Here is a 15,134-nt window from a genome sequence, read left to right as displayed (position 1 = left end):
ATGACCTCTGACTCCCAAGCCCGTGCTCTTTCGATACATACGCTTGCACACACACACACACACACACACACACACACACACAAACACAAACACACGATTAAATTGATGGCATTAAATTATTTTGAGTGTTTCCAGGTCCAATCAGTATTTCAGATAGATCACCCCTGTCAGGATTTTTCTTTTAAACTTTGGGCATGAGGGGCAGGAAGTGAAGGCCCAGGCTAATTGAATTCTCCTTCTTGTATCATTTGTTCATTTCATACTTTTCCAAAGGCTTAGAACAGTGCATTACACCCTAAGGGTGTTCCCTAAATTTCATTACTACTACTTAACTGGAAAGCATGGAAAATACAGGTTTTAAGGTAAGGGGTTACAATGGAATGCTATTACAATTTCCTGAACTTTTCTAATTTTAACTCAAGAAATATGAATTGCTTGCATTATATATGGAAAGAATGGGAAACATTGGAAAAAGGGTATGCTTATGTAAAATATAGCTACCACTAATTTAAAGTTTCCTAAAAATAAATGTAATTCAGGGAGAATCTATAAAAATGTAATGTCATTTCACCAGGAGCAATGACTTAGATATCAATTTCCCCAGTAGGAAAAAATATGATTAATAAAGACCAATAATACTATATCACAAAAGATGGTAGATCAAAGAAGAAAAATTGATCGAGGGACTCAAATGGAATTTGAACTTGAAAAATTAGGACTCAGTGTTTCCATTATAAATACACATATTTGAGCTGAAATAATAACATCTGGTGAATTATTCATTCAAATTTTAATTCCTTAGAGCTTCTACTTTTCTGAGTCTGGAATTTGATGTTATGTGCCTATGCTAATATGTATAACATTTGTTATCAAGAAGAGTTCATAATGTAATTTTCATGAAATGACCAAAAGGAAATTTAAGTGAAATATAATTAAAACTGAGAATGATGTGCATGCAGTAATCACAAATTCAGGCTTTAACTTTGAAAACTGATATATTCCTTTTTCTTGACAGGAATTGTGTTCTATCTTAAGTACAGCTAAATAATAAAACATGAGTCTAAAACTGAACAAAATATAAATTTTATCATATCTGTTAAACCTTGCTTTGCATTCAGTTCTAGCAGAAGCTTTCTCTCTATTTAAAGTGCTTAAAGTATTTAAAGGACATGTCAACACATCAGTCTTACTTTCAGGAAACAAGAAAATATATATATATATATAATCAATCAGTAGTATTTATTAGGTGCTTACTGTGTGCAGAACATATGAATATTAAACTACTATTAATGGAAAATGTTACTACTGTAAATAAATCCCCTGCCATGATTCTCTCTGAATTTACAGGACATCAAACATGAGAGGAACAATCGGTGAAGCAGCATGGTGCAGTGAATAGAGCACTTTGTCTGCTGTGTGACCTTGGGCAAGTCACTTTACTTCTCTATGCCTCAGTTACATCATCTGTAAAATGAGGGTTGGGACCATGAGCCCCACATGGGACAGGGACTCTGTCCAACCCAATTTGCTTGTCCACACCAGTGATTAGTACAGTTCCTGGCACATAGTAACAGCTTAACAAATACCACAATGATTGTTGTTATTATTATTATTATTATTATTATCATTATATTATTATTTCTCCAAGCCTGCGTGACCAAGTGTATTGAGATCAGGTCAGTGTCTGGTATAAAGGTGGACTTCAAAGTCTCTAGTAGTGCAGAGTACATGACAGGACATGCAGAAAGGTTAGGATGATAATGATATATATGACATCAAAAGATTTGCTTACAAACCTCTCTTTTGATGGCAAACCTTTTGATGAACCATTTCATTGCCCTACAACGTTGATTAAAAATGACCCATTCTATTTTTAAGATCATGAACACGTTTGACCTCTCTGACCTTCTTACTTCCAAGTATTCTATAGCTATACTATATCATTGCTACTCCTTTCCAGGGTGACTTCATCTAAAATTCTTCTGTAGAAGCTTCATTACTCCAAACACTAAATGGATTAGATTTTGACTTCAGACAAAATCTTATTGCAAAGGAAATAATAAAATAAAAACAATGATAATGACAATAATAACAATTGTGGTATTTAAGTGCTTACTATGTGCCAAGCACAGTACTAAGTGCTAAGGTAGATATATTATACTCAGATATGACATAATTCTTGTGTTACATGGACCTCACAGTCTGGGTAGGAGGAAAAGTAGGTATTTAGATCCTATTTTGCAGACAGGAAAACTGAGGCACAGGGCAAGTTAAGTCTTTTGTACAAAATTCACACAGCAGGTCCCCTTATTCCTGGCCAATGCACTTTCCATTGGGTTACAATCTTTGTAGCATGAGAGACATAAAAGAAATGTGTAAGAACCACATCAAGATATTCTATGTATTTTCTAGTAGTAGTAAAATATTAATAGTAATGGTGATATTAATATTAGCACATAGTAATATCATCATATTTATATTGGGCATCAATAATAATTAATAGTGATAGTAAATACTATTAATAGAAATATAAATAGTATATATTAAGTACCTACTATGTACAGAAAACTGTACTAAGCACTCAGAAAAAAATGAGAATTAAACATGATCCGTTGACTAGGCAAAATTGGCTTCCTGGAGAAGCTTGGGAAAATTCTTAGGCTCTGTTAAGTTTAGTCAGAATTTAAGTTGTCCTGTGTAACCCTTTGACCATCATCATTGGACTTAATCAGGATTGTATGGTTTCTACCTTCCTTTAAAACTTAAGCAACCAAAGTGTCTGAATATGTTTCCAACCTACTGAAAATCAGTAGATTGTAAATTCATTCATTCAATGGTATTTATTGAGCACTTACTATGTGCAGAGCACTGTACTAAGAGCTTGGAATGAACAAGTCGGCAACAGATAGAGACAGTCCCTGCCATTTGACAGGCTTACAGTCTAATCGGGGGAGACAGACAGACAAGAACAATGGCAATAAATAGAGTCAAGGGGAAGAACATCTCGTAAAAACAATGGCAACTAAATAGAATCAAGATCAGATGTCTTTCAGTTATTCAGAAGTTGTTTTAGCTGAACAATCCCAATATTTATTGAGTGCTTACTCCTTGAGGACTGGACTATTCACTAAACAAAGTGCAATACAATTAGTAGACAAGATTCCTATCCTTAAGGAGCTTACATTCTTAGTGAGAGAGAGATGTTAAAATACAATGACCATTGGGGAAGCTACAGAGTATAAAGACAAGCATATAAGTCCTGTGGCTGGAAGATGGAGAAATGAATAATAAAGTGCTTAAGGAATATAGACTCAAATGCATAGATGATGCAGAGGGAAGGGTGAATAATATGGGGATCCGAACTACTACCATGTTAATGCAATCACTTATCCTTACTGGATTAATGTATCAGCCTCCTTGCTGATCTCCCAGTCTCCTGTCTCTCTCCACTCCAATCCATATTTTACTCTGCTGCCAGGTCATTAAATCATTTAAGATATGTTTCCCCACTAGATAAAAAATTCCAGTGGTTGTCCATCCACCTCCGCATCAAACAAAAACTATTCACAATTGTCTTCAAAATACCTTGCCCCCTCCTTTCTCGCCTTGCTACTCTCCTACTACAACCCAACCTGCACACTTTGCTTCTCTAATGCTAACCTTCTCACTGTGCCTCAATCTTGTCTATCTTGCCACTGACTCCTCTCCCACAGCCTGCCTCTGGTGCGGAACGCCCTCCCTCCTCAAATCCGACAATTAGTCTCCCCACTTCAAGCCTTATTGAAGGCACATTTCCTCCAAGAGGCCTTTGCTGATTAAGCCCACCTTTCCTCTTCTCTTGCTCCCTTCTGTGTCACTCTGGCTCGCTCCCTTTGTTCTCCTCACCTCCCAAACACACAACACTCATGTACATATCTGTAACTTATTTGTCCACTCTAGACTGTAAGCCAATTGTGGGCTGGGAATGAGTCTGTTTATTGTTGTATTGTAGTCTCCCAAGTGCTTAGTACATTGCTGTGCACACAGTAAGTGCTCAATAAATGCAATTGAATGAATGAATGAACAACTGGGAAATGAGAAGTTAGTCAAGAAAAGCTTCTTAAGAACCCTTTCTCTCAATCTTCTCCCTGTTAAGACCAGGATTTCAGTATCTTGTTTTCCTGTCACATTTCTCTAAATAATTCCCCAATTCTAAAGGCCCAGAAAAGATAAATGTACTAAAATTAAGTAAAATTAAAGTGTTGAAGAGCATAGACAGGTGATCTTAGCATTCCCCAACGGAAGTGTTGCAGAGCCGTAGGAAGGTTGAAATATCAAGAGAAGTTTCAAAGGCAGCAACAAGTTATGCATATGGCAAACACATCAGTCCAGACTAATATTTACGGGATAAGAAGGGAAGAATTTGAAGAACACTGAGAATTCCACCACCGAAGAAGCATGTCCCTTTATATGATATCTATATCGAAGTGTGATTCCACCAGTTTACTGGCTTCCCAAATGGACGTAGAAAGAATGGCAATAAGTATGCAGGGTAGGAATCAGAAAGCTGGGTATAATGACAGCTTATCAAATGACTTTTGTGTGGAAACTCTCTCAATTTAGCAAAATACCCCTGTTTGGATTCATTCTTTCAATCATATTTACTGTGTGCAAAGCACTGTACTAAGCACTTGGGAGAGTAGAGTACAACAACAAACCGACACAGTCCCTGCCCACAAACAGCTCACAGTCTAGCGGGAGAAACAGACATTAATATACAGAAATAAATAAAAAAATAAATTACAGATACATACATACGTGCTGTGGGGATGGGAGGGAAGATGAATGAAGGGAGCAAGTCAGGATGATTCAGAAGGGAATGGGAGAAGAGGAGAAGAGGGCTTATTCAGGAAAAGCTCCTTGGAGGTGATGTGCCTTCAATAAGGCTTGAATTAGGGGAAAGCAATTATTTGTCTGATATGAGGAGGGAGAGTGTCCCAGACGAGAGGTAGCATGAGGGCAGGAAGTCAGTGACGAGATAGATGGGATCTAGTACAGTGATAAAATTAGCATTAGAGGAACGAAGTATGTGGGCTGGGTTCTAGTAGGAGATTAATGAGATGAGGTAGAAGGGGCGAAGTGATTGAGGGCTTTAAAGCCAGTGATAAGGAGTTTTTGTTTGGTGCAGAGTTGGATGGACAACCACTGGAGTTTCTTGAGGAGTGGGAAAACATGGTCTGAATGTTTTTGAAGGAAAATGGATCCAGGCAGCAGAGTGAAGTACGGATTGAGTGGGGAGAGACAGGAGGCAGGGAGGACAGCAAGGAAGCTGATGCAGTAATCAAGGCGAGATAGAATAAGTGCTTACACTAATATGAAAGCAGTTTGGATGGAGATGAAGAAGCAAATTTTAGTGATGTTGTGAAAGTAGAACTGAAAAAATTTAGTGATGGCTTGAATATGTGAGTTGAATGATAGAGAGGAGTCAGGCATAATGACAAGATCAAGTTATGTGACAAATTGTTTCAGACAGTCATGTTTAAAAATATAGTCAGTTCTTCCAAAACGCATGAATTTGTGTTTTGAAACTATGAATTTTAAGCAGAACATATTGGCAGAATTAGGAAGAATCATTTCTCCAGTCATAGGCCTCTATCTGAAGAGGGTGTGATGCAGAGTCATATGAAATTGTTTTGCACATGTGAATGTTGTCCTTAAAATGAGATTCTGCAGGAATACAACTCCCACATGACAAAAAACTTACTGTAGTGAGTGTGCACAGATGAAGTACTTTAATCTTTTACAAAATACTAGTCACCTGTCATAGAGATGTGATCTGAATTAGAATTAGTTCTTTTTTTCTGAACTTTTGCTTAAAAAGCAACATGACATTCAGAAGGAAGATATTCAAATTATTTCTTTAACCACTTTGTTAATTACATCTAATGACACTCAACTAATACCAAGAGGTGTTTGAAGTTGCAGCAGGAAGAAAAACATTTCTGAAAGCATTATCTGACTTTTAACTCATCCCATTTAGGTCAAATGTTCCCTCATGAGCAATTTTAAGTGCTCTCCTTGCAGTCAACAGTGACCTGCTAACGTCATATTGAATGGACTATATCCTTACAAAACTTGACTCCTAAGCTGCCTTCCACATTGTATGCCATGCTCTGCTTCCTCTGGAAGCTGTATCTTACTTTGATTTTTATAGCATAACTTTCATGTGGTTCTCTTCTTATCCACTGGACCATCCTTTCTCAGTCTTTTTCACCAGCTCTTCCTCTGGCCCTCATTCTCTAATTCTGGTTTAAGGAGCTTTTATATTTATCACTTTACATTAATTCCCTTGAGAAGCTTAATCAATTGTATTTATTGAGCACTTGCTACATGTGAAGCCCTTTTTAAGCACTTGGGAGAGAAAAATAAAACAGAGTTCGTAGACACATTCCCTGTCCACAAAGAGCTCAGAGTCTAGAGCAGGAGAAGTATTAAAATGAATTACAGATATGTAGGTAAATACAGAGGGTGAGATGAATAAAGGTTGTAAATCCAAGTGCAAGGGTGATGCAGAAGGGAAAGGGAGTAGGGGAAATGATGGAAGGCCTCATGGAGGAGGTGTGATTTTATTAAGGGTTTGAAGGAAGGGATAGTGATCATCTGTTGGATATGAAGGGGAAGGGAGTTCAAGAACAGAGACATAACGTGGGCAAGGAGTCGGTGGCAAGTTATATTAATGATGGGTATATATCTATACAGCGTGGCTCAGTGGAAAGAGCACGGGCTTTGGAGTCAGAGGTCATGAGTTCGAATCCCAGCTCTGCCACTTGTCAGCTGTGTGACTGTGGGCAAGTCACTTAACTTCTCAGTGCCTCAGTTACCTCATCTGTAAAATGGGGATTAAGACTGTGAGCCCCATGTGGGACAACCTGATTCCCCTGTGTCTACCCCAGCGCTTAGAACAGTGCTCTGCACATAGTAAGCGCTTAACAAATACCAACATTATTATCTATGGTTCTATTTATCTATTTTTATCGTATTGATGCCTATCTACTTGTTTTGTTTTGCTGTCTGTCTCCCCCTTTTAGACTGTGAGCCCACTGTTGGGCAGGGATTGTCTCTGTCACCAAATTGTGCATTCCAAGCACTTAGTACAGTGCTCTGCACACAGTAAGTGCTCAATAAATATGAATAAATGAATATATGAGATCAATGTACAGTGAGTTGGTTGGTGTTAGATAATTTAAGGGTGCATACCAGGTCGTAATAGGAAATCAGTGAGGTAAAATAGGAGGGGGCAAGGTAATTAAGTGGTTTAAACCAAGGGTTAAGAGTTTCTGTTGGATGTAGAGGCAGATGGCAGAACACTATTGGAGTTCTTTCAGGAATGGGGAATCACAGACAGAGCATCTTCTAGAAAGCTGATCCAGGCAGCAGAGCAAAGTACAGAATGGAGTGAGTAGAATTGGATACAGTGAAGTTAGCAAGGAGGCTGTTACAGTAGTCAAGTTGGGATGGGTTAAGTGCTTGGATCAACATGATAGCAGTTTGGTGATGAAAGGGTAGATTTTAGCAATATTGTGAAAATAGAACTGACAAGATTCAGGGAAAGATTGAATATGTGAGTTGAATTAGAGAGGTAAGTTGAGGATAATGCCAAGGTTATGGGCTTGTGAGAGAGCAACGATGGTGGTGCTGTCTATAGTGATGGGAATGGCAGGCAGTGGAGGGGTCTTGGGCAAGAAGATGACTTTTACATATATTTGTTAAATTTGAGGTGTCTGTGGGATATCTAAGTAGAGATGTCCTGAAGGCAGGAGAAAAAATGAGATTGCAGAGAAGGGGAGAGATCAGGCCTGTAGATATAGACTCAGGAACAACAATGTTGGTATTTGTTAAACGCTTACTGTGTGCAGAGCACTGTTCTAAGTGCTGGGGTAAATACAGGGTCATCAGGTTGTCCCACGTGAGGCTCACAATCTAAATGCCCATTTTACAGATGAGGTAACTGAGGCACAGAGAAGTAAAGTGACTTGCCCACAGTCACACATCTGACAAGTGGCAGAGCCAGGATGCGAACCCATGACCTCTGACTCCCAAGCCTGTGCTCTTTCCACTGAGCCACGCTGCTTCTCTAAGAGATGGCAGTTGAAGCTGTGTGAACAAAGGAGTTCTCTGAGAGCTCATATGCTCCTGTGGCTTCAACCACCTTCTAAGACTGTGAAATCTACATCACTAGTCTCCCAACATGTCTGTTTTTCCTCATAACCCTCTTCATATGATCAAAAATTCCTCATAGTTCAAGGCCCTCCCCTTTATGGCCCCTCCTTACCTTTCCTGTCTTCACCCACTATTTCTCAACGCACTATATGTTTTTATTTAAAGCCAAGCTTCTAGCTATAGTTCTCTCTCAACTTTCCCACCTCTATCCTTTCACTAATGCTTTTGACCCATATGGCTCCCACATAGTGCTCCCATCCATTCAAATTATCCCATCCATTCAAATCCCATCTAGAATCCTACTTTATCCAACAATCTTTCCTCTTTTAACTTTCAAGTACCTCGACCCATTTCATGCCAATTTTCACTCTTTTTAGCATTTGTATAGCTACAGCTGCTCAGTGTATTTATATCAAGTGCTCTTGTAATTTTTCATTTGTCTCCCCTGTTAAGAGTGTGAATCATTTCTGGACAGGGAACATGTCACTTTGCTATTCAGCACATCCCAAGAGCCTAGTGCAGTGAAACAAACCAAGTAACCACTCAATAAATGTTACAACTACTGCTATTTTTCATCCTCCTCCTTCTGCTATTATTATTACCCCCACTCCCACTGGCATCACCATGGCTCTAAAATCACACATTTCACACTGCACCCAAACATTTCAACATGTATTACCTAATCCTGTCCATCCCTGTAGCTTGCAACCTATTAGCTCCTTGTGCATAGTAATCACATCTACCAATTCTGTTGATTTCTATTTTCCCAAATTTTCCCAAGAGCCCGGGCTTGGGAGTCATAGGTCATGGGTTGGAATCCCACCTATGCCACATGTCAGCTGTGTGACTGTGGGCAAGTCACTTAACTTCTCTGTGCCTCAGTTACCTCATCTGTAAAATGGGGATTAACTGTGAGCCTCACGTGGGACAACCTGATTACCCTGTATCTACCCCAGTGCTTAGAACAGTGCTCTGCACATAGTAAGTGCTTAACAAATACCAACATTAAAATAGTTGCTGCAGAGATCAGCACACAGTAAGCACTCAATGAATACTATTTATTGATTCATTGATTGATATACTTTCCTCTCTTTCAACCACCATAGCCAGTTTTTTTTTTCTCCATAACATATCTAGTATATTACTTTTCTGCTCTCTCCAAATTTCCTCTTCACTTGACCAGGCACTTGCAAAATTCATCGTCACTACTGCATCAGTTTTTTCATTAATTTTCCTGCTTCCAGTTTTTCCCCTCTCTAGTATGTACTTAACTCTGGTAGCCAAATAATTTTTATAAATGTTGTTGTCCGGCTCCTTAAGAAATTGCAATGATACAAATTCTATCCACATCAAGCCAAAACTTCTGACAACTGGGCTTAAGGCACTCAGTTATCTCTCAAACTCTTACTGATTGACTGCCATCTCATACACAGGAATCCATTCTGTGTTCCTCTTAACCTAACCATCCTTGTGCCACATTTCCCTCTCACTCATCTCCAACTCCTTGCTCATGCCTTCCCTCTTCCCCAGTATTCCTTTATATACCAGACAAGACCAGGCCAGACCAGAACTCTCCCTATTTCCGAAGCAGTATTGAAATCACATCTCCTTCAGTTAATATTTCTTCTCAGAAAGCTATATCCCCAACACCTACTACATCAGGTGCTGATTTTCCACCTCTGTTCTCCCAACCACCTGTGGCAATTATAACACTATCAAATTACAAACCTGACCACTTAACCACTAGTATGTATATATAGCCCACTTCTTTTTCTTCTATCTAAGCTATCTTAGTTTCTTTTTGCCCTACTAAATTGTAAGCTGCTTGAGGGCAGGGATAAAGTCTAATCTGTTTCAGCAATCCAAGTGCCTAGAACAGTGGTCTGTACACAGCAGGTATTCAATAAATCCTACTGATTGATGTATCATTGATGATGATCCATGGATTCCACAGTCTAGTAGACTAATATTGAGTGCCCCCTCCATGGTCCCATGATTAATCCTCTTTTTTAGTTAGAAGGAAGAATTCTTAGGCATGCACAGCACGTTTAGCGATTACGCATTGGTCTGAACTATGCTTTTACACAGTGGGAGAATATCTGTAGCTCTGGTACAATATTCCCACTTAGGCCATTGTGGGATATGCATTCCATATTCAATGGGACCTTAGTAGCGGGCTTCTTGGAAAGAGCCCAGGCTTGGGAATTAGAGATCATGGGTTTGAATCCCAGCTCTGACACTTGTCAGATGTGTGACTTTTGGCAAGTCACTTAACAACTCTGTGCCTCAGTTAACTCCTCTGTAAGACTGTGAGCCTCACATGGGACAACGTGATTACCTTGTATCTACCCCAGCACTTAGAACACTTCTTGGCACATAGTCATAGCAAGCACTTAACAAATACTATTATTATTATTATTAGGCAATAACTGAATTCAAGTATAGAATATTAGGTAGGATAATCATAAATTGCAAGGAAAAATCAGGAACCATGGCCCAGTTTATCATAATGTCCTGATATCCTTATGTCCATAGCAGCTTGTGTCCTTCAGACTATGAAGTATAAACTTCTCTTGGGAATTTTTTTATATATTTTTATTGTATTTGATAAGTACTTACTATATACTAGGTGCTCTATAAAGTGATTGGGTAGATACAAGCTAATCAGGTGGGAAACAGTTACCAGAGAAGGTAACTGAGGCACATAAAAGTGAAGTGACTTTACCAAGGTCACACAGCAGATGACTGGTGCAGCTGGGATTAGAACTCAGGTGCTTCTGACTCCCAAGCCTGTGTTCTATACACTTGGCCATACTGCCTCTCAATTTGAAAGCTGATAAACTATTAGCTAGTGACAATTTTGGGAATTTAAAGTTCAATAAAGAACAATAAACCTAGGTCCTCTCATTCTAAGCACTGTTCCAAGTGCCAGGTAGATATAAGGTAATTAGGTTGTCCCATGAGGGGCTCACAGTCTTAACTCCCATTTTACAGATGAGGTAACTAAGGTACAGAGAAGTTAAGTGCCTTGTCCAAGGTCCCACATCAGACAAGTGTTGGAGCTGACATTAGAACTCATATCCTCTGACTCCCAAACCCATGCTCTTTCCACTGAGCCATGCTGCCGCTTTTCAGGAAAATGAAGGGGCGTGGGATTAGCCCATGTGAGTCTATTTAGGCTGCTGTGCTCTGAAGTTCTTTCAACAATTCTTCTAGAGACCAGTAGCAAAGGAATGATTGTTTACTACTTGACAAAAAATTTATTTATCTATAAAAATTGCTTATAAAGACAACTAAATGAGAAAAAGGTTTGCAGTAATGACTTCAATTTAGTACTAATTGCATCATGTTCAACTTCACACTTCTTAAACAATGAACCAGTTTTCTAATATAACTCTTAGAAATTGCAGAGTAATATCTGTATAATGTAGATGACAAGCCTTTCCATTCATCATTCAATCAATCGAGTGCTTACTAAGTGTGCAGAGCACTGTACAATACAACGGAGTTGGTAGACACAATACCTCCCCATAAGGAGGTACATTTCACATTCTGTGGATATGGAAAGAGTAGTGATGTTGTCAATTGATGGAAAGATTAGGTGGAGGAGAGGATTTTGGAGGGATGATAGTTTAATTTGGAACATATTGAGCTTGAGGCACTGGTGGCTTGGTACATGTTGAGTTGTTGTGGATGCAGTGATCTTGGGGTAAGAGGACTGCCGTATGGTGGGAGGAAACCTATCCATCAGCAGAACAATTACCAGGATATATTTCTGTACCCTCCTAACAAAATGATGTCAGGATCACATTGTCTGGGTGCATAATTGATGGAGATTCTGAGCCCATTGGTGTTTTCGATCATCTGAGGTTTCCAAACCTAGAGACAGTACCAAGGGACCTGCTTCAGGCTTCAGGTAGAAGATATTATGTGGAAAGCTGGAGAACAATGCACATATAAGAATTAGACATAGTCCTTGATCCTCAAATTGTTCTTAGCTTGTGATACCCTTAGGAGCCAGGGACTCTATCTAAACTGAAAGCACTTTGTGGTCAAGGAATATGTCTGCTAATTATGTTGTATTGTACTTTCCCAGTGCTTGATACAGTGGTCTGCAAATAGAATTGCTTAATAAGTATAAATGATTGACTGATTAAAGGGAGGAAGGTTGATGACAAACACACCTAATGAAATGACAAAACACAACACAACATAAAAGACAGAGAATACCACAAATTCAAGAACAATCATATTTATTGAGCACTTACTGTGTACAGAGCACTGTATTAACACTTGGAAGAGAGTGCAATATAACAGAGTAGATAGAGTCCCCAGCCACATGGAGCTCAGATTCTAGGTAGTACATTGGCTAGAGAAGCAGGTTCTTTGAGTTCCTGAATCTACCCTTTTCAGCTGCAACCTCAGTGGCAGCTGAAGCTTTCCCAACATTCTATGTATTTTTGAAATGTTATTGCTACTTCTTGTGTCCTTGTTGGTCCTGCTGGCCCAGAGCCGGTTGGGAGAGAGGGCCAAGAATGGCACAGAAGGAGAGTGGCAGAAATGCCCAGTCATGCTGCTGCATCATAAGGATGCCAGCAGGCACATGCACTGTTGCCTGTATCCTTCTCTGCCTCTTTTTTGTCAGATCTGTGAGGAGGTTCTCCCATTCTGAAGGCAATTGTCATGGGGAAAGGTTATTAGAATCATCCTACAATGCTTTGGGATGCATTGATGCACCCAACCTGAAGCAGTGAATGAGAAATTGATTAAATATATTTTCCTTTCAGGAAGAAATAATATCTGCTCATACGTCTAGAGTGATACTGATGTGATAATCATTTTTAAATGAGAACAACCTTGAAAGGATTGTAAATGTTGATTATAATGCAAAACCAAATGTTGTTTTTGAGATGAAATAGTCTATTAAGAATTTGTTTAGCGATTCACTTCAGAGCAATAGATTGGATGGAGCTTTGTGACTGACAGTCTGGAAGTTTCTGCAGACACATGCCAAGTCATTGACTTTGTCTTGACTGAGAGTTTGCTTCAGTAACCCTTTCAACAAGGTCTGTAACCCATCTGTTCTGAGGTCACAGAGAAAAAAATAGTGATGCTCTCCTGAGAAGGCAAACAATAGTTAAAATAACCTCACATTCTCTCATCTACTTCTTTAACATTGATGTAAAATGAGTAGATTGGGACCTATATAGGTGTACTGGTGAATGTTTAGATAGTTATAGAATGGCACGTATAATTAAGGGCTTGACAGTATACAGTATGGTAGATATTTAGTTTGGTATGAAGTCTAATGTACCATGATTACTATAATCTATCAATCCACCTAATGAACTTTTTCATTTTTTTAAATTAATTTCCATTGCTGTGGAGTGTTCTCACTAAGTAAAAGAATTAGTGACTCGAGGTTGACTCCAAGTTAACTCCAAGTTGATGATGAAAAATTCCTGGTGTTCTCTATACATTAATACATATTAATATATGCATAGATGTAAACAATGAATTTTCTGGGTACTTGTTACATGACTTGTAAGCTCACCATGGGTAGGGACACTTACTGTCTACTAACTGTTGAACTGCACTCTCCCAGGTGCTTAGTAAAGTACTCTACAGACAGTAAGCACTCAATAAATAATTTTGATTGATTAACGACCTAAGTTTCCTTCAGGTTTATTACCAGTGCATATTACTTTGCAAGGGATTCCTAGTCATTTCATGTGTCTCTCTGTATGTGTGACCAAAGTACAGCAGCTCCTTGACCTATGTCTCCAAAATTTAGGATGCTACCTCTGTGGCCTGTGGAGTTGGAAGCGTTTCCAAGTAAATCAAAAGTGTATATTGAATGCAGATTTCAGATCTCTCACTGTATTGGCAGGGACACAGAATAAGCCCCAAAATATTGAATCTATTGCCTACCATAATTTACTCTACTAGATGGGTAAAGTGTTAAACATGACATCCTCAATTCTAACATTAACAGCCGTAACGAGGACTAAATTTATGGCCTTGATAAACTTCTCAGGGCAGTTAAGTGTGTTTAAGTAGAGCAGAGACCAAATCTGCTGATAGTATCAAATAGTTTATTATGGTCAAAAAATATAGTAAAGAGGCCTTGCAGTGGCTCCAGATTTTTTGTCTTTGTTTTATGTGAATAGATAAGGTTGGCCCTTGGAATCTCTGTATTAAATGAACACTGTATTCTGAATGATATTTTAAGAAAATAATATGTGCAGTAGTATGCAGTTCTTCACCTTCTTCTCCAAATAATATGTGCAGTAGTATGCAGTTCTTCACCTTCTTCTCCCCAGCTCACTGTTTTATTCTTTCCAAGCTAGCCACTTCTAAATGAACCTTATTATCTGCCACAGTACCCCTTGGCTCACACCATTTCACTTGCCCAGGCACTTCTTTCCTCTCCAAAACAATCAGAACACAGCTCTCCCATCTTCAAAACACTCCTAAAATCTCACCTTCTCCAACAAGTTTTTTATTCTATTTAATCCCCAACATGTCGAGTTTTATAAACTCAACAACCATTCCAACACATAGCTATTATACCTATCCTCAGCACTTGGCCCTATTTTCATTCAATTGAATATCTGATTACTTATTTTTACTACTCCAGTTATAAATATTTTTATTTAGGTCTCCCCTGTTAGAGGGAAACTCCATGTGGGCAGGGAACAAGTCACAATTTGTGTTATAATTTTCCAAGCGCTGGGTCCAGTGCATGCCTTCACGTGAGTTTTCAATAAATACAACCAGTACTTCTAACAATCAATAAATCACAAATATTGAGTAGTTGCCATGTGCAGAGCATTTACTAAGTGATTGGGAGAGTACAATATAACAGAGTTGGTAGACACAATTCTCTGCCCACATGGTCTTACACTCTAGACAGGCATTAATATAAATAAATA

This window comes from Ornithorhynchus anatinus, chromosome 2, assembly GCF_004115215.2.
Source record: "Ornithorhynchus anatinus isolate Pmale09 chromosome 2, mOrnAna1.pri.v4, whole genome shotgun sequence".
In the NCBI taxonomy this organism is placed as follows: domain Eukaryota; kingdom Metazoa; phylum Chordata; class Mammalia; order Monotremata; family Ornithorhynchidae; genus Ornithorhynchus; species Ornithorhynchus anatinus.
This window is presented reverse-complemented; position numbering follows the sequence as displayed.